Source organism: Megalobrama amblycephala, linkage group LG19, assembly GCF_018812025.1.
Source record: "Megalobrama amblycephala isolate DHTTF-2021 linkage group LG19, ASM1881202v1, whole genome shotgun sequence".
Taxonomy (NCBI): domain Eukaryota; kingdom Metazoa; phylum Chordata; class Actinopteri; order Cypriniformes; family Xenocyprididae; genus Megalobrama; species Megalobrama amblycephala.
In genome coordinates, this window is record NC_063062.1 from 27,960,945 (window position 1) to 27,987,532 (window position 26,588).

At 45.1% G+C, this 26,588-nt stretch overlaps 1 pseudogene; it reads right to left on the bottom strand.

The window, feature by feature from the left end:
* Nucleotides 1-5,538: 5,538 nt before the first annotated feature.
* LOC125254309 lies at nucleotides 5,539-17,079 on the bottom strand (annotated as a pseudogene).
* Nucleotides 17,080-26,588: the final 9,509 nt, after the last annotated feature.

A 26,588-nucleotide genomic window follows, 5' to 3' on the forward strand; every position in this document is an offset into this window, starting at 1 on the left:
GCCATCCTCTGCTTGGAGACAGCCTTTCCCTTCTGCTGGCCTCCATAACAGACAAAGAGCTGGTCTGAGGTCCTGAGGCTTTGGTTCTGTCTATGTACTGTCGCAAAGCGCAAACTGGACAGAGCAAAGCCAGGGCTGGGTCTGCCTCCTCCGAGGGCAGCGCTTGCAGGCTCACCACCTGGTCCCTGAAGGGAGTGGTAGGAACCTTGGGCACATAGCCAGGCCGGGGTCTTAGTACCACATGGCTATCACCCGGCCCGAACTCCAGGCACGATACGTCGACCGAAAATGACTGCAGGTCCCCTACCCTCTTGATGGAGGCCAATGCAACCAGCAGCAAAGTCTTCATAGACAGAATCTTTAAGTCTGCCGATTGCAAAGGCTCAAAGGGAGCAATCTGAAGTGCTCTTAGCACCAGAGTGAGGTCCCAAGAGGGTATGGAGGGGGGACGAGGAGGATTTAACCGTCTCGCCCCCCTAAGGAACCTGACGACCAGGTCGTGCTGACCAACAGATTTGCCATCTATGTGGTCGTGGTAAGCGGAGATAGCAGCAGTATGGACTTTGAGGGTGGAGGGGGACAGCCTACGCTCCAACCCTTGCTGCAAGAACGAAAGCACGACTCCGATCGAGCATCCTCGGGGGTCTTCTCGGCGAGAAGAGCACCACTCGACGAACAGGTTCCACTTCGAGGTGTAAGCACGTCTCGTAGACAGTGCAAGTGCCGAATTGATGGTGTTAAGTACCTCAGGGGGTAAGTCACCTAGAACCTCCGCGTCCCGTCCAGGGACCAGACATGGAGTTTCCAGAGGTCTGGATGCGGGTGCCAAAGAGTGCCCCGTCTCTGAGAAGAAGGTCCTTCCTCAGAGGAATGGGCCAGGGAGGGCTGTCGCAAGGAGTGAAAGTTCTGGAAACCAGGTCTGGTCGGGCCAATAGGGCGCAACTAAGAGGACCTGCTCCTCGTCCTCCCTGACTTTGCACAGGGTCTGTGCAAGTAGGCTCACTGGGGGAAATGCATATTTGCGAAGGCCCCGGGGCCAGCTGAGTGCCAGTGCGTCTGTCCCGAGTGTTCCCTCGGACAGGGGGTAAAACAACTGGCAGTGGGAGGTTTCCGGTGAGGCAAACAGGTCTACCTGAGCCTCTCCAAACTCTCTCCAGATCAGCTGGACCACCTGGGGGTGGAGTCGCCACTCTCCTGGCAGCTCAGCTCGTGATAGCTCGTCGGCCACATGGCTGAGCACACCAGGGACAAGAATGGCATGAAGCGACCTCAGACGCTTCTGACTCCAGAGGAGGAGATGGCGGGCGAGTTGCGACATGCGACGGGAGCGTAGACCACCTTGATGGTTGATGTACGCAACGGTCGCAGTGTTGTCCGTACGGACCAGTACATGCTTGCCCCGTAGCGGCCCTTTGAGGCGGCTCAGAGCAAGACGTACTGCTAGCAACTCGAGGCAATTGATGTGCCAATGCAGATGGGGTCCCGTCCAAACCCCTGACACTGCATGCCCGTTGTACGTGGCACCCCAGCCGGTGGCAGGAGCATCTGTGAATACCACAGCATGCCGGGACACTTGTTCTAGGGGCACTCCTGCCCGGAGAACAAAGGGTCCGCCCACGGACTGAAGGCTTGGCGGCACTCCTGAGTGATTAGCACCCGGAATGTGCCGCGTTGCCATGCCCATCTCGGGACTCGGCCGTGAAGCCAGTGTTGAAGCAGTCTCATATGAAGCAGACCAAGCGGGGTTACTGCCGCCGCGGCCGCCATATGCCCCAGGAGCCTCTGAAAGGATTTCAGTGGGACCGCTGTCCTGCCATTGAACGTATTCAGGCAGTTCAACACCGACTGAGCACGTTCCTCTGTGAGGCGTGCTATCTGTTCGACCGAATCCAGCTCCATACCGAGAAAAGAGATCCTCTGCACAGGGGAGAGTTTGCTCTTTTCCCAGTTGACCTGAAGACCCAACTGGCTGAGGTGTCTGAGCACCAAATCCTTGTGTTCGCACAACTAACCCCGGGACTGTGCTAGAATGAGCCAGTCGAGGTAGTTGAGAATGCAAACACCCTGTTCTCTCATGGGAACAAGGGCTCCCCCTACGACTTTCGTAAAGACGCAGGGAGACAGGGCCAGCCCGAAGGGTAGGACTCTGTACTGATATGCTCGACCTTCGAACGCAAAGCGCAGGAATGGCCTGTGTTGCGGAAGAAATGAGACATGGAAGTACGCGTCCTTCAGGTCGATCGCTGCAAACCAATCTCGGGGACGGATGCACTCAAAAATGCGCTTCTGCGTCAGCATTTTGAACGGTAGCTTGTACAGGCTCCGATTCAAAACTCGCAGGTCCAAGATCGGTCATAACCCACTGCTCTTTTTGGGTACAATGAAGTAGGGACTGTAGAACCCTGACCTCATATCGGCTGGAGGGGCCGGCTCCATCGCGTCCTCCGCCAGTAGGACTGCGATCTCCGCACGCAAGACGGGGCAACGACATCTTTCACTGTAGTGAAGAGGACGTCCCTGAACTTGGGGGGATGCCGGGCGAACTGAATCGCATAGCCGAGCCTGATGGTCCGAATGAGCCAGCGAGACGGACTGGGGAGCGCTAACCGGGCTCGCAGAGACCGTACAAGTGGGACCAAAGAGACCACTGGCGTACCCGCAGCGGGGCAGCGAGGTGGAACACAGGGACGCGGCTCGGGGGGCTCTCTTTGTGAGGCGGCCCGAAGCGGCGTCACAGTGTGCTAGGCAACTACTTACCTGGTTCCACAGATGGACAGAGGGAGCAGTCGAGGCTTTGGCTGCCCGCTGCTCGCTGCTGTCCGCTGGCGACAGAAGAGGGGGATGAGAGTGGTGAGGTTTTTCTCCTCCCACTGCTCTCCAAACCCTCTTCAGACCTGGAAATGGAGGAACTGCTCTTTTAATTTTGGGTACCACTGCCTCTTGGGTCAGTGGCGGAACAGAAACAAACCCAATAAAAGGATTTACCACCCGGCCCTCCTCCAGGGGTGGAAGAGCAGCCCCACCCATCTCTGGGTCGCCCGTCTCAGGGGTGATTCTCACCAACCACTTAACAGCTGCAGAGACGGGAGGCGTCATCTCCCCGCAATGGACACAGCAGAGCCTGCTGGGCCAGAGTTTCTTGCAGGGGACGACACCCTTGGCGACGAGCAGACCGAGGGGCGGCCCAAGAGGAACTCAATGGTTTGTCATGGGAAGCTCCCCGATCCGCTACTAACTGAGGAGAACCGCTGGGCTCAGTCCTCGACAGTGTCACCGAAAAGGCCACCTCGTAAGATGGGAGCATTGAGAAAGCATTTAGCTTGACAACCTCTCGCACCTCACAAGGTAAGCCAGGGGGCACTTCTGGACCACTGAGGTGGACATCGTCTGGCTGAGGGCCTGCGCCGTGACTTTGATCACGGTTAGTCAACAAGCGCAGCTCAACCCCAGCACAGAACTACCCTCATGCAAAAAGAGTGCCTTGGCCTCACATGCAGGGTGGGTGTGGTCTGTGTACAGCCACCCCAACCAAGAGGGTAGTGAGAGAGGAAAAACTTATGCAGATTTTGGCATTCCATATTTATGGCACCAACATACCCCCATACTGCCAAGTTTTCCATGCACATCTGGAAGACCCAGGAAAGCATGGCTGTAAACTCCGAATCTGAGTCAGCATAAGCACACACCATTACAGTGGGCAGCGTCACCCTCATTTCCAGAGCATAACAGCACTCTCTCCGATGCTGCAATCGACGTCTGTCCCTCAGCTGGAGCTCTGAATGAAATGCTAGGTTCCCCTATGAGAAGGACCAGCAATCCAATCCAGAAACTGCACAGCTTGCAATGCGCTAGAGAGGGAGGGGCCCTAGGGGGTTGGTTCCCCGAAGGAACCCCTCAACCTCATGTCACCCAAGCCATATCAGCAAAGTAGACCTCTTCTGGTGCACCAGAGAGGGCGCTACAATGGAGATTATGCAAGGGAACCGCGCATCTAGAGCGTCGAGCGAGCGCTGGGTTGCCGTGACAACCCGCGCTGCAGCCCGGCAGCTCGACGGCACACGACACGCAGAGGAGCGAGAGGTTTGCTCTCGCTGATCTCCACGGTCTTCCCAGAGTGTCGGGCAGACCCGCGGCTGTGCTTTTACACACAAGCGGCAGCTGGCCAACAACAGAGGGGACTCAAGCTTCCCGGAGAAAGAAGAGTCACGACCGGCGTGTCGACGCGATCATGTTCTCATATGAAAACATGAAACACCCACGAACATCATTTCAACACGCGCCCAGACATGTGAAACAGTGATCGTGGCCGTCAGTGAGGACAGGAACGACCGCATCCAGAAACACAAGTAGGATGTCATCTTTAAAAAGACGCGAATCTACTTGTGTAAGCTCTTTCAGGGACTTTACTCTTTTAAAAGTGCTGAAGCACGCAGGGGAACGGCCGCCGCAACACAGACAGGGATTATGTGCAGCCTGTCGTGTGCGCTCTCTCTCTCTTTGAAGGCGCTCACTCTTACCAGCCGTAAAAACGGCTTTTCAGCGCTCAAAAGCGCACCGTACCGGCCGTGAGAACAGCCTTCCGACGCTGTCAAAACAGCTATTTGCTCAAAAACGGCAACGAAACAACAACAGAAAAAGAGAGGACTTCAACCCCGCTGCTGTGCTGTTCGCCTGCACTCGGAAAAAAAAGAGAAGTTCAACCAAAAAGCTTGACTCGTCTTCTAGCAGACACTCGCTTGCAGAGAACAGGAACAAACACCGTTCGGCTCCGAAGCGAAAAGCTGAAGATGCAACGCACCTGCTGCTCATTATATACCCGCGCTGCGAGGCGAGCAGCTGATGCATATGATTGCATGCCAATGTGCATTGGCTCGTTTTAGTTACACTCGAAGTAGATTGGCCTCTCTAGCGAGATTCCTATTCGTCGGTCTGTCCGACGTACGTCGAACGTGACCGACTGAATGGGAACTGACATGATCCATGACAATATGATATTTTTAGTGATATTTGTGAATTGTCTTTCTAAATGTTTCGTTAGCATGTTGCTAATGTACTGTTAAATGTGGTTAAAGTTACCATCGTTTCTTACTGTATTCACGGAGACAAGAGCCGTCGTTATTTTCATTTTTAAACACTTGCAGTCTGTATAATTCATAAACACAACTTCATTCTTTATAAATCTCTCCAACAGTGTAGTGTTAGCCGTTAGCCACAGAGCATAGCCTCAAACTCATTCAATATCAAATGTAAACACCCAAATAAATACAATACTCACATAATCCGACGCATGCATTCAGTATGCATGACGAACACTTTGTAAAGATCCATTTTGAGGGTTATATTAGCTGTGTGAACTTTGTTTATGCTGTGATAGAGTCGAGAGCTCGGGAGGGGGCGGAGAGCGCGCGATTTAAAGGGGCCGCAATCTGAAATCGGCTCGTTTCTAATTATGCCCCAAAATAGGCAGTTAAAAAAATTTATTTAAAAAAATCTATGGGGTATTTTGAGCTGAAACTTCACAGACACATTCAGGGGACACCTTAGACTTATATTACATCTTTTAAAAAAAAAGTTCTAGGGCACCTTTAATATAAGATAGATACGATACCTGAATCAATGTAAGAAAGAAAAGAAAAATCACTACCTGATAGCAAAAGGATTATAACACTGTTTTGACACCAGAGCACACACAAACCACAAGGTTTGAAAACTAACTGCAATACAAAGGTTAACACACCAATTTTACACTCAATAGCTTGTTTGCAATGACGTGATTCTGATGACACATGAAATTCAGATGGAGGACAGGAAGTGAAAAGAAGAATGGATGGAAGGAAAATCCTTAATGTATTGGTTTAGACACTGTTACAAGTGATGTATATACAGAGAAAACCACAACATATGTTGGACTTGATCCTTGCGTCATAAAGAGGAGCAATTTGGAATTGGAATATTCGCCTCAAGAATTGGAATATTCGCCTCAAGTTTTCCCTTAAGTATTAGACTTAAGGCGTGATTTCCCTTACCAATGGGAATGACTTAAATGTGTTTTTAAGTGTTTCACGACAACAACCCAGATTTTGCCGTTATAAAATTCCATTGTTGCCATATATATGTTATTTTTTAATTCAGATAGGGTGCTATTTATGTAATTTGTTCAATGTTTATGTGAATAAACGCTTAAAATAAAATGTTTATATTATAAAGTGGCCGATCATGTCTCGTTAGAAGACTTGGATTGAACCTGCTCGCTCTGTGTAACACTAATGGTGTTTTCCAAAACATATGTTATACTAAGGAAAATTACACTTAAGGTGCTTTATTTAACTGGGCACAGACATCCTTCTACTCCAGAAAACAAATTTAAGCATACAAAACTATGGAGGCATGCTACTTTTTTGTTAGTGGTTGCATATGCAAGTTGTATTAACTTTTGACAAAGTGGTCACTTCCCCACACAAGCATTATCCGACTCGGCTCCACCCAACCACAGTGGCAGGATTACAAGTCACTTTCTATCACAGTAAATTTCCTCCCCTGATGAACAACAACTTTTGGTACACGATAAAAGTTCCTTGTGGTTTCTCAGTTTGATCGATTAGAGCAACAACAAATGACGCAAAACATAGGCATTTCATGTTTCCCTATGTAGAAAATCACTTCCTGCCTTCATCTGTATTTTGCGCCACCCCGTGACATCATGTGCAAACAACCTATTGCAGGAACACTCAAGTCTGGCATGTGTCAGGCATGTGAAAGCACAATAACGTTTCAATGACACATTTTGCAGTTCAGGCACCCTTGTGTGCTGTTGTCAAGGACATGAATATCTGATTAAATTACAAAGATTAATACAAACAAATTGAAAAAAATAGCATCTTTTAGCTTGTGTTTCTCTTGACTAAATCTTCCATCTCTGTGATGAAGGTCTTTTCTTGTGTGTCAGCTTGTTGCTTACATATAAAAGGGAGGTTTGTGTCAGGACTACAAAAGTGATGCCATCGCTGTCAAGACACACAGACACAGAGAAACAACATTAATCTGTTAGTTGATTTACTCTTGGTCAGTTATAAAATTTAGCATTGGTTAAAATTTAAACATACATCCCTGCCCTGATGATATCTCAGCGGCTTGTTCATCTCTTGATCACGTTTAATCTCACCTGTTTTAGGCTTCCTTTCTCAGTAAACATTCGGATCAGTGCCCAACAAGGCACCAGCAGAATGGAGGACAGGGCCAGTAACCAGCCTAGTGCGTACGCCCAGTCCGGGTACACATACCAGCGGTTAAAAGTGAGAGGCTTGTACTTCACCATTGAACAGACAAATGACACCTGAAAATGGACAGAAGAAAAAAGAGAAGTTGTGAAGAATGGATGGAAAAGAAAAAGGAGAATGAAATCAGAAGAATGTGAGAAATGGCTTTAGCCAAGGATCTACAACTACAGTAAATAATGATCTGAGAGATTTGTTGTTGAAATGCAGAGACACACACCAGGGACACGAGAGGAGTCAGGTATTTCCAGCACAGCATGAACATGTAATTGGGTCGTGAGTCTGTCATGTCTTCAATGACGTCAAACATTCTCTCAGCCCCTGTGGTGTTAGGGAAGAATTGAGCATCACTGGCTTTTAGATTCTGTCATTGCTGTCTATTGCGGTTTCAGAAACTGTCAGCTGTCTCATATCATAAATCATATTTATTTAATTTAAAGTAAAAAATGTATTAATTCATAATTTAGTTTCTTATGATCATTTTCAAAAATGATCAGGGACACTGACAAGAAAACTTCTGTTTCTCATTTCTTAAAGTGTTAGTTCACCCAAAAATGAAAATTCTGTCTTTAATTACTCACCCTCATGTCGTTTCACACCTGTAAGACCTTCTTTCATCTTCAGAACACAAATTACTCAGAACACAAAGATATATTTAATGAAATCTGAGAGCTCTCTGACTCTGACTTCATGGTTCAGAAAGGTACTAAAGACATTGTTAAAATAGCGTCTGCAAATACTGAGTCAGCGTTCTTATATGGATGTATAAGGATGTGTATGGATGTGAAAGCATAGGAGAATGACACAGAAGAGAAGATATTGTTGAATAAATTTGTCATTTTTGTCCTGTTTTTACACACAAAAAGTATACTCCTTGCTTCATAAAATTAATGTTGAACCAATGCGGTCACATCGACTATTTTAACAATGTCTTTAGTACCTTTCTGGACCTTGAAAGTGGTGGTTAAATTGCTGTCAATTGAGGAGTCAGAGAGCTCTCAGATTTCATCAAATACATCTTAATTTGTGTTCCGAAGATGGACGAAGGTCTTACGGGTGTAAAACGACATGAGGGTCAGTAATTAATGACAGAGTTTTCATTTTTGGGTGAACTAACCCTTTGTAAGGAGGTGGAGTTTCAGAGGAACTCTGATAATGCACTGAAGGACCAATTTACAACGAATACTGAACCAAACTATTTAAATGTTGAGCAAGCAATCTCATTGGATGCAGAATCAGCAGAGGCCAATCAGCTTGTGCCCTCTGGTAATGGTGAAACAGCTTGCAGATTGCATGTTAAGGATCTATCAGCCAGTGCAATCTAGAGTTACATAGATCTATCTATCTATCTATCTATCTATCTATCTATCTATCTATCTTCCTTATTGCATCATGGTGACTAGGTAGGTTAAGATTTTGAATACAGAAAGGTGTCATTGTTGGGTCATAATTTTGGGTGGTTCTGTTCAAATGTATTAAAATGGCTGACATCAGAAGGTCATGATAGTACAGAACAAGCTGTTTAAATCGTCTTTTACACTGGGAGGGAAGTTCTGAATACTACTACATTCTATTTACAGTATGTCTTCAGTATTTTTTTTTTTTTTTTTTTTACAACTCTCAGTTTCTGTAGCTTCTGTGCAACTCACCAAAAACCCAACCCATGGCCAAAGACTCAAACACACAGAGGAAAAGTAGACAGGCTCCACTGCAAGCATAATAGTCAAACAACTGGAATACATACATGCCCCCCTGTAGGTCAAAATGCAAAATTACAACTCAAACAGAACAAAGGTGTGGAAGTCAACACAAAGGATTGGAATGCATACTGCACAATATGCGCTGTATACTGGCCACTATTTTCAAAAGTAGTAGCTTGTAAGAGTATACAGCATAGAATGTTAAAGGTATGATAGTGTGTAGCAAGTTATACAAACACAAACCTCTGTAACCATGACAAGTTGGCTGAAGAAGCAAACAAGACAGAAAAGTAGAAGGAATATTTCTCGACGTCCAGCTTTGCGCAGTACCATAGGGTACAAGTCCATCACTGATGTCATGAAAACTTCCATCGCAACAAACTTTGTGGGATGCAGAACACAAGTGTATTAGAATTGTAAAACACTTTCAAGTGTATTAGATGAGATTTAGATTGTATATTACATCTACTTAGCAGCATCCCAACTTAAGAAGGTTTTAATATCAGTATACCCCTTAAACATGGCCCTTGATTAAGAATTTAGGTTTGAGTTGTAGCACACCTGTGTATCTAGTCCCAGCAAAATAATCATGATGAAGAAACAAACAGCCCACAACTGAGGGAAAGGCATCATAGCTACTGCCTGTGGATAAGCTATGAATGCTAGTCCTGGACCTGAAAAAAAAGACATAGAGAGAATCTTTTCTTGAGTATTTACTGTTCTGAAGCTTTTTAAAAAATCATGAGAATGTTGCAGTACCTGATTCTGCCACCTTCTCAATGGGGACACCCTGCTTTTGAGTCATGAAGCCCAGGACTGAGAAGACAGCAAAGCCAGCTACAACACTGGTGCCACTGTTCAGAAGGCAAAGCCATAAGCTGTCCCTGATAGGGAAAACATATATTATACAAGTCCTTGGTACGCAGATCAGTGTGTCTAAATTGTATGCTATGTAGAAGAGAGAAGAGGAGGGGGCCAAACACCGAACCCTGAGGTACATCACTGATTAATTAATGTGACTTAGACACCCCATACCCTGAAGTAAGAATACCTTTGAAAAAGCACTTAAACAAAAGCAGCAGCATACGTACAGTATAGTTCAAGAGAATCCTGAAAAGAAAAAAAAAATACTGGAAAAATATCATATTTTTTAATAATACTGAACTAACCTGTAGCAGTTGTTGTTATATTTATTGTAGCTGCCTAATACAGTAAGAGAGGCTGTTCCTATAGAATAGGAGAAAAAGATCTGAGCTCCTGCTTCCATCCAAACCTAAATGCACAACACATTAGAAGGGAGGACTTGGGAAAGGGCTCAAGAATTGTAATATTAATGCTAGTTTGATGTCCGCAAAATTTCAATTTTGTTTTGCTACTTTTAACAAGAAAATAACATACTTTTTACTGGTTGTGAATGTAATTAAAAATACTATGCAAAAACATTTATTTATACAGTAATATCAACTGAACTAGTCTTTGTATAACGGTTATTAAGCCTGATGCCAGGAAAGAGCAGATGGTGGGGTTACCTGTGCCGGTTCAGGGTACAGGTAAAATATAACACCCTGCAGAGCTCCACCCACGAATCAGCAACACCAGTAGCATCACATAAGGAAATGTGGCTGTGAAATACACTACCTACAGTACAGGCACAAACAAGAAAGGGTAAAAATTACACACATTTGCATAATAATAATAATAATAATAATAATAATAATAATAATAATAAATATAAATATTAATTAATATAAAAACTGTAAATGCAGAAGAATCAAGGACCAAGATTAATTGAATTTTGACATTTTGAGAAATGTTTACTGTGGACAGACAAAATTCTCTTCAATGATATTTTTTGCACACCTTGCCTGTAGATTTGACTCCTTTCCAGACACAGAAATAACATATGATCCACATTGCAATGAGACACAGAAGAATCTCCCAGTTGATTTTACCAACCTCCTCAATACCTCCAGAGAGAGCCAGCACTCTGTGTCTGTAAAATTTAATGAGAGAAAGCAACAATATGGCTTAATAATTTGCTAAAATTTGGAATGTTCTTGCAAGATTTGATTTTATTATTTTCAATTGTTATCATGGTGAGTTTATTTACTTCCATAACTCAGTAACTGCAGAGGTTGAATTAATCAGCGTTGTCCAGTTTAGGGTCAGATTCTTTGCAGCGAGATTTACACAATCATCTAAGACAAAGAAGGAGGAGAAGAAGAAAACATGGTTTGCAAACCCCTGGTTCAGCATATTTAGATACGTTCGGCAGATGTTACTTCTTTAGGTGAGTTTTGTTTCAAATTGTCACCTGTGTTCCAGGTGTTGTCACAGCTTTCCCATGGCAGTTGGGAGCTGAAAGAAGAGATGAGGTAGAAAAATGCCCAGGCCAGAATGATGATGTAATACATGCAGCTGTACAGCACTATCAGCTGTCCTGCATAGCCAATACCTGACAAAAACAAACAGATACTTCACCAGCAATGAAGTTATTGACCCACTGAATTAAGTTATTTTAAAGTAACCAAATTAAGTACTCTCAAAGTGATTTTATATGTATAATAGATTGCACATAGAGATTTACATAAATTGAAAGCAAAAAAACAAAACAAACAAAACAAAACAAAACAAAAAAACAATATTGTTGTATAGAACACAAATAATTTTCAGTCCAGTGAAGAAGATAAGATGCAAAGTCTTGATGTTATGACAGAGACACCGGAGGCAGAGATAAAAGCAGTAATGGTTGTTTATTGTCGTAATCAGCAGAGCAACAGGTAAGTGAATGATGAGAATGCAGTTCTTGGAGATGAATGAGAAGGTAATACTGTCCTTTTGTTGTATTGCAGGTGAAGCTGGAAGCAGACGCTGGAGACGGATGACTGGGACACTCACACACACAGGCAGGTAGGAACACGAGGAGCACTGGAGACGATGGAGACAATGGAGGCAGGTAAGTATAGCGTTTGGAGTCCTTGAGGTAAGCATACAATAAGCTGTAGTGCAAACGAGACCGGACAGTGAGTGTGTGTGAGTGTGGGGTTTAAGTGCTGGTGGTAATGATGGTGCTGATGATCTTCAGGTGGCGGTGATTAGTAAGCTGGTGATTGAGTGCATGGGTAAGGGAGTGAGGTGGAACCTGACGTGTCTGTGACAGTACCCCCCCTCCAACGGCCCGCTCCTGAGGGCCGAGGACCCCGACGTCGTGGTGGTCATCCTCTAGGGCGTGGGGCAGGTCTGTCCGGGTGGTTGGTGTGGAAAGTCTGTAACAGATTAGGATCAAGGATATCATTCTTGGGGACCCATGAGCGTTCCTCGGGGCCATAACCTTCCCAGTCTACCAGATATTCCAGTAGACCACCACGGCGCCGGGAATCCAGAATTTCACGAACCACGTAGGCAGTACCATCATCCAGGATGAGTGGAAGGGGGGGCTCGACGGCTGCCACGTCAGGTTCTGTGGAGGGAAGAAGAGAAGGGTGGTGAGGCTTTAATAGTGAGACATGAAACGTGGGATGAATTCTCTTGTATTGTGCAGGGAGTTGGAGGCGATACGTGACTGGGTTGATCTGTCGAAGGATGGTGAACGGGCCAATGAAGCGGGGACTCAGCTTCTTGCAGGGCAGATGCATCCTGATGTCTCTGGTGGACAGCCAGACCTTCTGCCCCGGTTGGTAGGTAGGGGCGTGGGAGCGCCGAAGGTCGGCTGTCATCTTGCGTCTGCACAGGGCTCTCTGCAGTTGGTGGTGTGCAGAGTCCCAAACCCTCTCGCTCTCCCGGAACCAGTAGTCGACTGCCGGAACGTTGGAGGGTTCCCCGTCCCAGGGGAACAGTGGGGGTTGGTAACCGAGTACGCACTGAAAAGGTGTCAGTCCAGTTGTGGCTTGTGGCTTGTTTTGTGCGTACTCGGCCTAACCCAGGTACTGGTTCCAGGAGTCCTGGTGGCCGTGACAGAAGGTATGCAGGAAGCGGCCTATCTCCTGGATCTTCTGTTCCGTCTGCCCGTTCGACTGAGGATGGTATCCGGACGACAGGCTGACGGTCACACCCAGGAGGGAGAAGAACGCCTTCCAGACACGGGAGATAAATTGGGGCCCTCTGTCAGAGACTATGTCTTCGGGGATTCGCAGCAGCAGGGATGGTACTGTAATTCTTGATGAAACGGCGGTAGAAATTGGAGAATCCGAGGAAGCGTTGGAGTTCTTTTATGGTGGTTGGAGTTGGCCAGGTTTGGATAGCAGAGACCTTCCCCTCGTCCATCCGGATGCCACTGTGATCAATTACGTAACCCAGGAAGTGGACAGAGGGCTGGTGGAAAGAGCACTTCTCTGCTTTGAGGAACAGATGGAATTGCCGTAAGCGTTGGAGGACCTCCGCAACGTGGTGGCGATGTTCGGCCAAGCTCCGGGAGTAGATGAGGATGTCGTCAATATACACCAGCACGAACTTGTGGAGAAACTCCCGGAGCACCTCGTGGATGAAATCCTGGAATACGGAGGGGGCGTTGACCAGGCCATATGGCATTACCAGGTATTCATAATGGCCGGTGGGCGTGACGAAGGCGGTCTTCCACTTGCCCCCCTCGCGTATCCGGATGAGGTTGTACGCGGAGGTCCAGCTTGGTGAACACAGTGGCACCACGGAGATGTTCCAGGGCCGCTGGGACGAGGGGAAGTGGATACCGGAATTTGACGGTTATCTTGTTGAGTGCGCGGTAGTCTATGCATGGCCGCAAGCCTCCGTCCTTTTTTGCCACGAAGAAAAAGCTTGAAGCAGTAGGGGAAGTAGACGGGCGGATGTATCCTTGGTTAAGGGCCTCTTCGATGCATTCCTCCATGGCCTTCTCCTCCGGTAGTGACAGGGGGTAGATGCGTCCCCTGGGCACTGGCTCACCCGGTAACAGATCGATGGACAGTCCCATGGCTGGTGTGGAGGTAGCTTGGAGGCACGTTGCGGGCAGAAGACGTCACTGAAGGAGGCGTAGTCGGGTGGAATATCCACAGAGCGCTTCTCTACAGGACTTTCGATGGACATGGCATTGATGGAGAGAGTCTTGGAGAGTGGAGATCTTGGAACCGGAAGTACTGGAAAGCAGTTGGAGAAACAGTGGTCGCCCCACTTCAGGACTTCGCCCGTGCGCCAGGAGATGGTGGGGCTGTGTTGTTCAAGCCACGGGCGTCCTAGAACCACGTCAGCGGTGGACTCCTCCAGAACCAGCAGATGGATGTTCTCCGTGTGAAGTATACCCACTTGTAGTTGAAGAGGTCCCACACAGCGACGGATCATCTTACGGCTCAGGAGTTTGCCCGTGATGGAGTGGACCTGGTAATTAATCGGAGACGGAGAGGTCTTGAGTTTGAGGTGTCGACAGAGGGCGCTGGAGATGAAATTTCCTGCTGACCCTGAATCGAGGAGCGCCACCACTGGAACAGAGGCATTAGCAGCAGTAAGGTTTACAATGGTAGTGAGTGGTTTCATCTTTTGAATGGAGGGAATTATAGCACTCACCACGGGCCGAGGAGGACGAGTTGGGCATATGGAGATTACATGCCCCGGAGATCCACAGTATAAGCACAGATTCAGGGTCAGCCTTCTCTGTCTTTCAGCGGCCGTTAGACGGGAATTATCCACTTGCATAGGTTCACTTGCTGGTTCTGGAGAGCTGACGGGTTTGGACCGACGGAGGAGGGTGTTGGAGAGTGGCTGGCCCTGGTGCTCAAGGAGACACGACTGCATACGAGAACCCACGCGGATGGCGAGTTGGATGAAGCGTTCGAGTCCTATGGAGTCCTCGTATGCAGCGAGATGCAACCGCACATTAGGCTCCAATCCTTGACGAAAGGTGGTGATGAGGGCTTGTTCATTCCATCCGCTGATTAGGGCGCCGGTTCGGCCATGGGACTGGCGGTAAACACAGGAGAAGGAGCGGTGACGGTGGATGCGGAAGCGGCAGCGGCGGTGGGTGACGGTGATGGTGGTTGTGGGGTGAGTGCTCGCCGCAGTGCGTCCACGAGCTCCTGGAATGGATCGGTGAGGCTCATGCTGATAGATGCTGTTATGGTCCGGTCTTCTGTTATGACAGAGACACCGGAGGCAGAAATAAAAGCAGTAATGGTAGTTTATTGTCGTAATCAGCAGAGCAACAGGTAAGTGAATGATGAGAATGCAGTTCTTGGAGATGAATGAGAAGGTAATACTGTCCTTTTGTTGTATTGCAGGTGAAGATGGAAGCAGACGCTGGAGACGGATGACTGGGACACTCACACACACAGGCAGGTAGGAACACGAGGAGCACTGGAGACGATGGAGACAATGGAGGCAGGTAAGTATAGCGTTTGGAGTCCTTGAGGTAAGCATACAATAAGCTGTAGTGCAAACGAGACCGGACAGTGAGTGTGTGTGAGTGTGGGGTTTAAGTGCTGGTGGTAATGATGGTGCTGATGATCTTCAGGTGGCGGTGATTAGTAAGATGGTGATTGAGTGCGTGGGTAAGGGAGTGAGGTGGAACCTGATGTGTCTGTGACACTTGATCAAAGTGCAGTGTATTTATTAAAGTAAACTCAGGTAATCCAATACTGGCAAACTCAACAAAACAGCATGCAAGGCACAAACAATACTGGACAAGAAACGGGACAAACAGAGGGACCTATGCTGCATTCACGCTACCGCGTAATTGACATAATGTGATGTTTCCATGGCACCACTATCAACGCCTTAATGAATCTACAGCGGTCAGGTTGTACAGCGGCCACGTGGTAAACAAGGGAACTTTCAGAAAACTCCTAGCTTACACACTGTACAGTAATTACGATATGGCGTGAACGCACCTTTAAATACACAAAGGTAACAAACTAAACACGAACAGGTGCGAGTACTCAATCAATAACCATAGTAACAAACCAAGAGTGGGAAAATGAAACAAAGGAAACAACGATAAGCATACTAAAAGTCCTGAAAATAAAATCAAAACACATCAAATAAAGTATAATGACAAAATCGCATTCTGTGTTTTCCCTTTTTTTTCAGTATATGTTACTAAATCAATATTCTCTTCAAAAAGACCTTAATTGTTTACTGTGATGGATTTTTTAAAATATATTTTCTGTTATGGACAAAAACAAAAAAAAAGAAAACAAAAAAAACTCAGAAAAATAAATAAATCCCACAATAAATTCTGCAGTCAGTAAACCTAGCCAGTATGTATTCTGCATATTAACAGTGATGTGAAGTGAAACTACTCTTTTAAAAAATTGTTTCTTTTATTTTTTTCTTATTTGTTTAAGGTTTTAACTGGAAACCATGATTTTCAATTAGACCAATATAAAAATGCACTTTAAAGAAATACAATCAGTGTGCCAAATTTCACCTCCTTTTATAATACAGTAATAATAATAATAATAATAATAATAATAATAATATTGACTCGATTGGTACATCGCCTCACATTTAGGCTACTTTAGAAAATGTGAGTGCTGGTTGTCTGTGCAAATCCCACCTGCTCAAAGAATGCAGATAAAATGATTTAAAAAACTGATAAAAACTCATTTTTGACTCACCCTCAGCCAGTGGACAGAGGCGATGCCAACATGTAATGCCCCCTTCCTGTGTGTACTGTCCCATAGCCGTCTCTAGCAGGAACAGAGGCACCCCACAGGTAACAACAAACACCAGGTAGGGTATCAGGAACGCCCCTGAGAACACAACAGTACAATAAAACATTATTAAAAAACAACATTATTAGCAAACAACAATTGTGTATTTAGGCTGCCATACCTCCTCCATTCTTGTAGCAGAGGTAAGGAAACCTCCACACATTACCCAGACCAATCACAATCCCTGCCACAGCTAAAATAAACTCTGCTTTACTGCCCCAGTACCCTCTCTCCTCTATTTGTCCTTTGATTCTAGGCATACCGTCACACCGTTTTGACCAGGTCACTCTGATCCTGCTGTCTAGACTGCTGTAATTTCACAGTGAGATTGTTTTAAATTCTGTTTAACATTTATTAAAATGTATCAAGCTATTCATTGACTGAAATGACAGCTGAAATGCTAAAATGACAAACAAAGTACAAAATAAGTAATGGTGCAAATCTAGAGCAGATGCAGTTCATCATGATTTGCATAATGAATTTGCATTTCAAACATTAGTTTAGAAGAAAATTGTTAAAATGTGCAAAAACCTACACATTGTACAAAAATAAATCTGTAAAATAACAGAAAAAGTACAGGCAGCTCATTACCGGTTCATTACCTATTAATTTTATGGACATTTTCCTAAAACACAACTCGAAGTGCAAAATTCAAAATACAGATAAAAACCTGTAAAGAATTCTGTTAAATGAATACAGTACATTGTGCCCTATTTTTTAACAATTTGTTTTTTTTAAAGAGTGTAGCATTCAGTCTAGGAGTACATAGTGCACAATGGGACCCATATAAGATCATAAGGGGCCCCATTGCAGAACCACTTGATAAGTCCCCACCACCCATCAGTTCACAAGAGCAAACTTAAAAATCCATGTCAATATATTATAAAAAGCATGACAATATATTATAAAAAGGCAACCTCGATTTTCAGTTTGAAAATACTGTATGAGTACATCATTGTGGAACCGTTCTGTTCACTGCTACATATTGTATTATGGTTATTTTCTCTCTTTTGTCCTTTGTAAGGAGGTTTCAGATCCCATTCAACTGTCTCAAGGAATCCAGAAATATTTGCAACAACTGCACACATCCACAATAACCTCCCCATCTAGGCTCCCCACAGTGATTTTCAGCAATTTCTACCTCTGGTTACATCGTAATGACCACAGTGACCTTATTTTGAGTCTGAACAAATGTTCCGAAGGATGGAGTGACATTGACAATATGTTCATGTCAGCAGCTAAAACTACTGTTGTTCTTTTTGTGGGGGAAAACATAGGAATAGATAAAGTTATAATGTAAAGGATGTACAGAACGCAGTGTCTTGGGGAGTTAACCCAGGGAAATATTAACTAGATTACAGGTGATAATTAACCCAAAATAGTTTACACGAGTTTCATTAAAAAAAAAAAAAAAAAAAAAAAAACATGCCTGTGGTGACATATTTGCAAAAGGATTTTAAGTTATTATATCCACTGAGTGGGTGCTAACATTAGGCAGTTTAGTTTTAATATTAAGTTGAAACCAGGATAGGATGAGACACTTTTAACCTGATTTTGATTAGTCAGATGGGGTTTGTATCTTTACATCATGGGATAAGATGTGACAATGAATGCTTTAAACATTACTTTAATTTTCCCAGATGTAGTAATGAACATACTACATTTTCATTGTTGAGATATTAATACATACCTTCAAACAGTTTGACAGAACTTAGGGATGCACCGATCCGCCTTTTTCGCTTCCGATACCGATACCGATACCTGGGATTCAGTATCGGCCGATACCGATCCGATCCGATATTCAAGTAATAAGAAAAGTGCTAAATTACCTAATAAACTGTATGCCTCACTTAGGGCTGTGACGGTCGGCATGACAACCGCGCCACCGCGGTCGTGGAGTGTCACCGGCGGTAGTGTGGCGTGTATATAATATATAATCTCAAAGGTCACGTTAACCGAGAATTTTCCATCATTGATGGAATTTTTTTTAGCAGTGACGGAAAAAATCGGCCTGTCCGTCATTTTGACAGATTACTGAGGCTGAATTTGCTTGTAACTGTAATTCAAACCCCTGTCCAGTAGGTGGTGAGCGCGCTCCAGTGTGGCAGCAGAGCGCGAGTTCAGAATGAAATGAAAACGATGCGTTGGATTACACGCACCCAGTTTGTCCACTCTATTATATATTATATTATAATACATATACTTACATAATTAAGTTTCTAATCCGTTTTGTTTTATTTTTCTTGCTGCTGACTATAAGTTTATGGTCAACGAATGGCTTTTCTGAGGTAAATACGTGACATTGTTTACAACACTGATTGAATTGACGTGCTACAGATTTCGGTAAGCTACTGCAACTTTCAACATTTTTTGAGTTTCATTCATGTTTATTTACTTCTGTAAAGTAGTAAAGAGGAAGAGATGATCGCGTTCACTCACAATCCTCAAAAAGTGTTGAGATGAGATGGAAAATGAAAAGTGATGATTGTTTAAGAAGAATAGGATTTAGTCACCTTTTTTACTTTTTTAAAAATTTTCTTTTCATAATATTTTCTTTTCATAATATAAATACATGCATAGCCTAGGCCTATTTGTTTATCCTATAAGTTTGTGAATAAATATGAAAATGTGGACGAAATCAGAAGCTATTAAATGTCTAATAATTAAAATATAAAAATTAAAATGATGCAGCAACATATGATAGATAGGACAGAACAAAAAAAAAAATGCTATTAACAATCTTTCATTGCGCAAAAGTATTATAATATGAACGGCTCCCATACAGAGCGGCACAAAGCGCTTATGCGCATCCCGTGTGCAGAATGATGCGCTTGAAGCATAATGGAATCAGAGAGCGCAGCGGCAACGCTCCGCAGTGAAAAGTTCAAAGCACAAAGTGAAGATATATTGATGATCCGTATTGTATTACCGGTATCTTGATGAAGTATAATAATAGAAACATTGATTCATCTTTGAGAGTGTTTCATTGTGTTGACTGTCGTAACCGAACGCGACACGCAGTCTGAATGCTGAATAGAGAATGACTGACAGCTGCAGCAGAGGGAGGCATTTACGTGACCTTTAATTTAACGACATAAATATTTATCTGTACCTCATATTAAACTATGGAAGGGCTTCAGAACACTTGGTATGTAGTGCACAGAAACTTTATGGTGCTTTTTAATGTTTTTGTGCCCTTTGTGGAGCTTAACAATAATACAGAATAGTACACGCACAGTATCGGATTTGGATCGGTCCCGTCCGGCCGATACCCGATCCGGCAAAAATGGCAATATCGGAGCCGATACCGATCTGAATATCGGATCGGTGCATCCCTAACAGAACTGAAGTATTATGTTGTTTGAATCTTGATTAGTTCTAGTGACGGTGAGCCTCAGGTAAAAACTTTATCACAAAGTAATTTGTTTCAATAACAAATATATGTAAAATTTACAGACACCAACCTGGGAATACATTCTTTTAGCCAACTGTTTTCCTGGGGGGTGTGCTAGGCAAACTGCATCGTCTGCATAGCAATGGTACTGGTACTTTGTAGTGGTCCAAACATGATCACCAACATTTATTTGCACATAATCTATTGTGTCTCTAAGCAAAATATATTTGTGTCATGCTGCAATGTAGTTTCAAGGTGCAAGATGAAGGTGTAGAAATCAAGGAAACTTTCATTTAAATCCACCAACTGAAATCCAGTAATTTGCAGGAGAAAACAGTACTACACAACAACTAATGCTGCCTTCACATGCTTTGGGAAATTGGATAATTCCCACTTCCGAAGTCGTGATTACGAGCTTATCGCATTCAAGTTTCGATATGAGAGGCTGTTCATGTGCAATTTTTTACCTAGGAAACTCGTATTTACGATAATTCCAAGAGCATGTTAAGGCAGCATAAAACACGACTAAGACAGAACAAAGACTAAGGAGAAACAGAGAGTATAAATAGATACACCAAATGAGGGAACTTAATGCACACCTGAAATGAGTACTCACATCAATGTGTAACCATTGTAACAAACAGATAGGGAACTGAAGAGAACAGAAGCAATTAACATACTTGAGAACTAACCATGAAACCCAAGCATGAATAGAGCAAAAAACAGATTAGAAAACAAACTCAGAAAGAGACAATTAAGTATAGTTTATTAAAACTAATGTGATCTGTTTATGATATGTCTCTTATGGTAAAGACACTGGCCATTTGTTGTCTTCATCTTTTTTTAAATAGAGAAGCTTCAACACATTAGACATACACTGTTTTTGGCACTAAAGTCCAAATATCTTTAATATATGTCCCAAAGCAATGCCAGGAAACTCGATGCCCTGAATCTTGAACTGGATATTCACCAGAGACACAACACGCTTGAACTGATCAATCACAATAGGTATCTCTTTTCCAGGCAAAATCCCTATCAAAGGCATTAAATCCATACCAAACCTTGGAAAATGATCTAAAAGAAACCTTATCAGGCTCCAGAGGCCTAATGCCAAGTAATACAGAATGAGATAAACCAAACGCATGCCATGGGAATAATGCTATGGGATTTATTCTGAGTGCCTCCGAGGTTCATCCAGGCACCCTGTGGAGAAAAATTATTTCAGCCGATTGTAGTCATGACCTCGATCTTTTTGTCACTATCCAAAGTTCACCACCATAGGTGAGGGTCGGAACATTGGTAAATTTTCTGAGGGGATTTTATTTTCCCCTAAGGCTCAGTTCCCTTTTCACCACAATGGTCTGGTACAATGACTGCATTATTTGGGGAAGCAACATACTCTTTACCCGAAGTGGGAAATCCACCCTTTTCTGGCTGAGAATCATCATCATACCCCCGGTTCTCACTCGGCTACAAACTACTTATGCAAGTGAACAGTGCCACAGGAGGTTCCCAGGGAACCAGAACCAAATCTGCATCGGTTGTCCCCTATAGAAAGATCAAGGAGAGAGAGAGACTCTGCCCAGAAAGGGGATATTGGGGCCGTCTCCTGGAGCCAGGCCTGGGAGAATAGCTTGAAGGACAATGTCTGGTGGCCGGGCTCTAGCCCATGGGCCCCAGTTGGACTAAACCTGAGCAAACAACATGGGGCCACCTACTCACAACTTTAGGGGACCGATGCAATGCACAATGGGTGGCAGTCAGTTAGAAGACCTTCTGAAATTAATCAATACTTTTGTATAAGACAAATATCATTATTTAAAACTTTATAAAGTAAAATAACGAGGTTCCGGCGTGACAGCCATATGCATTTTTCTAAAAAGTGTTAACTTCCGTGATGTAGTACACAATGACATGACGTGTCCTATGTTACAACGCATAATAAGTCATGTCATTGTGTACTGCGTCGTGGAAGGTAATGCTTTTTGGAAGTATGTTGAATGCGTATGGCAAATGAGTGCCATACATGGGGTAAATACATGAGTAAATTATGGGGTAATTTTCATTTTGGGGTGAAATAACCCTTTAAGCTTTCGGAATTATTAAGCTGACAGAATTATTTGCAATTTACAGTTAGGTTGGTTAAGTTGGGATTGGTACAAAAGACTGCAGAACACTGGCCCTACAGGACAAGAGTTGAAGAGCCCTGCTCTATGGAGTTCAACTGCTGGATCTATCATAGGGTCAGGTCTTCTATAATGAAGATGAGTCTGTAATAACTTTTAGATAGCAAGGGTACGATCTAAATGCAATGTATTTAATGAATAAATAATCACAAGGGTACAAGAAACTCAGGAACAAGAACTAAGACTAAAACCAAGAACTAAGACCCATAAACTATAGCCCCAAAATGGACCAAACCTGACAATGAACAGGAAACAATGAAACATGAGGGCTAAATACGCAAGGGTTAATTGGGAAAACAAGACACAGGTGAGAAGAAAGATGAAGTCGCCAGAAACATTCCTTTTTTTTGTTGTTGTTTATCTTTTCAAATGCCAGGGATGACCATCTTTTCATCCTCACCTGTTTCAGACTCCATTTCTCAGCACACATTCGGCCCAGTGCCCATGCAGGCACCACCAGAATGGAGGACAGGGCCAGTAACCAGCCTAGTGCGTACGCCCAGTCCGGGTACACATACCAGCGGTTAAATGTCAGGGGCTGGCACTCCACCATAGAACAGATGAATGACAACTGTGAATGGACAGAGGAAAAAGAGAAATGGTGAAAAAGGAGGGGAAAGAAAAAGGATAGTAAGAGCGAGAGAGAGAGTAATTGCATAATTGGGTGTTGAATTGGGATTGGGAGTTCAGTGTGATTGGGAGTTCAGTGCTTCCATGTTTACATCCAAACACCGGCTCAGTATTGGCCAAGTACACGTGAGAAGCACAACGTATGCGTGTGATGCTGACGCAGGAGACATAGAACCCCGAAGTGCTGAACTGCGTTCACTATGACAACTGCGTAGGAGTTGCTGATTATGTGTGGATCAGAAACCCTTGGATTTCATCAAAAAATATCTTAATTTGTGTTCCAAAGATGAACAAAGGTCTTATGGGTTTGGAACGATATGAGGGTGAGTACTTAATGACAGAAATTTCATTTTTGGGTGAACTAACCCTTTAAGGGTCAGGCAGTGGTAAGCATGGTGCAGTGGGTATTAACATATCCATAGTGTCAACATCTGACTCAGCATCAAGTTCCCTCTAAAGGAACATATTAGAGTTGCGCATGGGGACACAAGAGTCTTTTTGCACCTGCATCTGCAAATTATTTGCAGAAATTTGAGGCAAACAAGTTTAAGTTTGCTTGTTACTTATTTACCTGCTTTTTTATTTACTCATTTATTTAAGAATTTGCTTAATTTTATTATCACGAGAAAAAGAAAAACACAAAATGTGAATCATTTTCCATCATTTTGCGAGCAATTGTTGACAAAGAAAAATGCAACGTTGCAATATTTTAAATATTTCCATTTTAAACCATGAAGGCGACAAACGCCAGTCAATTAATCATGAAATTATATCAGACTGTAGGCATACCCTGTTTTATGAGTTTGAGCTATTACCTTTGGGTCGGAGATTTAAGATGCAAGTATTTTTTTTAGAAATAGGAGGGAAAAATCTTTCTCGCCACAGGCAGTACAATGCTTGTGTAACAAAGGGGGACTGAGGCAGAGATCCAAATGCAGCATTTTATTAAAGTAAGCGTGGTCGTACAGGCAGGGTCAATCAGGAGCAAACAGGTACAGCAGAGGGTTAGGCAGAATCGTAGTCAGGGCACAGGCAGTAGATCGAGGCAGGCGGATATCATTCACAGAACAGTACAACAGCAAGGGTCAGGACAGGCAGCAACGGTCAATACACAGGAACAGGCAAGATCAAACACAGGCAGACAGGATACAAGGTACGCTCAGAATTGTCACTAGGAATCAAGACTTCGCAAACTGGTGGTGTGAGTGTGAGTCCTTTATAGTCCTTATAATGAGCTGCAGCTGGGTGTGGTAATCAGTGTGGTGTGCTAGGGTGGATGTGGCAACAGGTGATTGGTGGAGTGAGTGCATGTGATAGGCAAGGGAGGATTATGGGAAATGTAGTCCAGAGTGAGCAGGAACGTGACAGGAACAGATGGTGATCGTGACATAACGCCCCCTCCCGGAAGGCGCGTCCTCGCGGCGTGAAAGGAACAGCTAGGGAGGGGGGGGTGGGTGCATTGGGGACCTGCATGCAGACAAGAACAGGGTCCCCAATGCAGGTCCAGGCACTCGGGCAGCCACGGAGGGTCAGGTGCCACGGGCGGCCACGGCGGGTCAGGAGCCTCGGGCGGCCACGGCGAGTCAGGCGGCTCGGGCGGCCACGGCAGGTCAGGCGGCTCGGGCGGCCACGGCAGGTCAGGCGGCTCGGGCAGCCACGGCAGGTCAGAGTCCATGGGTGACCCCAGCGGGTCAGAGTCCATACATGGTCCTAGTGGCCTACAGTCCATGAATGGCCATGACCGCAGTGGCTGTGCAGGGTCCCCATCCCCCAGCTCCCCACCCCTAGGTATACTGCCCCCCCCCAAAAAGTTCTTGGGGAAATCAAGGGAGGCATTGGCGGGTTCATGGGCAAGGAGCTCGGGTGGCGCCAGCAGGGCGGATGGCCTGAGCGGCAGCGGTAGAGCAAATGGTCCAGGCGGTGGTGGCAGGGCCGACCCAGGCTGCTCTGTGGCCGTATCAGGGAGAGCGGGCAGTTCGGTGACGGCCTCCATGGCCGTATCAGGGAGAGCAGACAGCTCCGGGACGGCAGCGGGCTCGGGCTGCTCCGGGACGGCAGCGGGCTCGGGCTGCTCCGGGACGGCAGCGGGCTCGGGCTGCTCCGGGACGGCAGCGGGCTCGGGCTGCTCCGGGACGGCAGCGGGCTCGGGCTGCTCCGGGACGGCAGCGGGCTCGGGCTGCTCCGGGACGGCAGCGGGCTCGGGCTGCTCCGAGTGCATCCTCCAGGCTCGCAAGAACGACAAAACATAAAACGTGAGTACAGCCCTTTTGGCCATCACCGGACTGATAGGGAGAGCATGCAGAACTGGAGTGGACTCACTGGCTGGAGCGGGTTCTGGAGTGGACTCACTGGCTGGAGCGGGCTCTGGAGTTGGCTCACTGGCTGGAGCGGACTCTGGGGCAGACTCACTAACTGGAGCGGTTTCCGGAACGGACTCACTGGCTGGAGCGGACTCAACGGCAGGAACGGCCCCTTTGTTCACTGACACTGCAGGGGCGGCCATCTTGTCCATCGCGTCCAGGGCACTTGAGTCCATATCAACCGACAAATTTGAGAGCGTTGAAACAGGCGCACTTGAGAGCGTTGAAACAGACGCACTTGAGAGCGTTGAAACAGGCGCACTTGAGAGCGTTGAAACAGGCGCACTTGAGAGCGTTGAAACAGACGCACTTGAGAGCGTTGAAACAGGCGCACTTGAGAGCGTTGAAACAGACGCACTTGAGAGCGTTGAAACAGACGCACTTGAGAGCGTTGAAACAGACGCACTTGAGAGCGTTGAAACAGATGCACTTGCGTGCAAAGCGTCTGACGAACTTGAGTGCGAAGTGTAAGGACTTAGCCTATTTATTAGCTCAATTTAATTGTTACAGGGAATAAGAATTGAATCAACTGTAAATGATTCACTGTAAATGATTCAGGATTACTATTTAACACTTCATCAATTATTCGTCCAGCGAAAATTGAGGTTAGAGTATTTTACCAATTCTGGATAAAATATTATTCTGCGGCCAACAGTAACAATATTTTATTATGATTATTGTTATTATTGTAATTATTATATTATAAGCAAGAGGTAACTTGATCTTTAAGTTTAAGACAGTAATTTGATACACAGCACAAGAAACTCGTATATGTGAAAATCAAAACAAGATTTATTGACTACTTCTAATGATTACAGGAAACTAAGGCTAAACACACACACACACACACACACACACATACATGCACACACATTTGCGGAGTTGATGAGTTATGAAAAGTCCCAAGTTCAGTGCTAACTTAACTCATAACCTGAGGAAAATCACAAAAGCAGAGCTTTGGCTTGATTCTTTAGGTTTAAAGGAGTTTCACCAGTTTCCAGCAAGAGAGAGAGAGAAGTTTGCTTGTACCTGCGTTTGCTGTGACAGCTGAGGTAATCGGGTTGTTCCGTGACTCGTGTACAGCGGAATCCCGTTCTGGATTGGCTGTCTTTCAGGTGACGTCTTCTCGGGAAAGCCCTGTGGGTTGCGCGGAAGCTTTGAAGGATGCTGCTGGCTGGTGTGGTGCGCTGTTCTGAGCGTCTGGCTTGAGCGGCTCTCTTCTTGGGAGACTTTGGTCAGATATTTCACAGAGGGTTGCGGAGTCTGGATGTGACGGCTGTCGAATGATCAGCGGCGCAGCTCGTGGTTGAAGTCGGGTGTTCGATGGAAAATCAGCCCCGGTCAATCAGTTATCAATGACCCATGCGACTTTTCCGCCGTGGTCAAAGT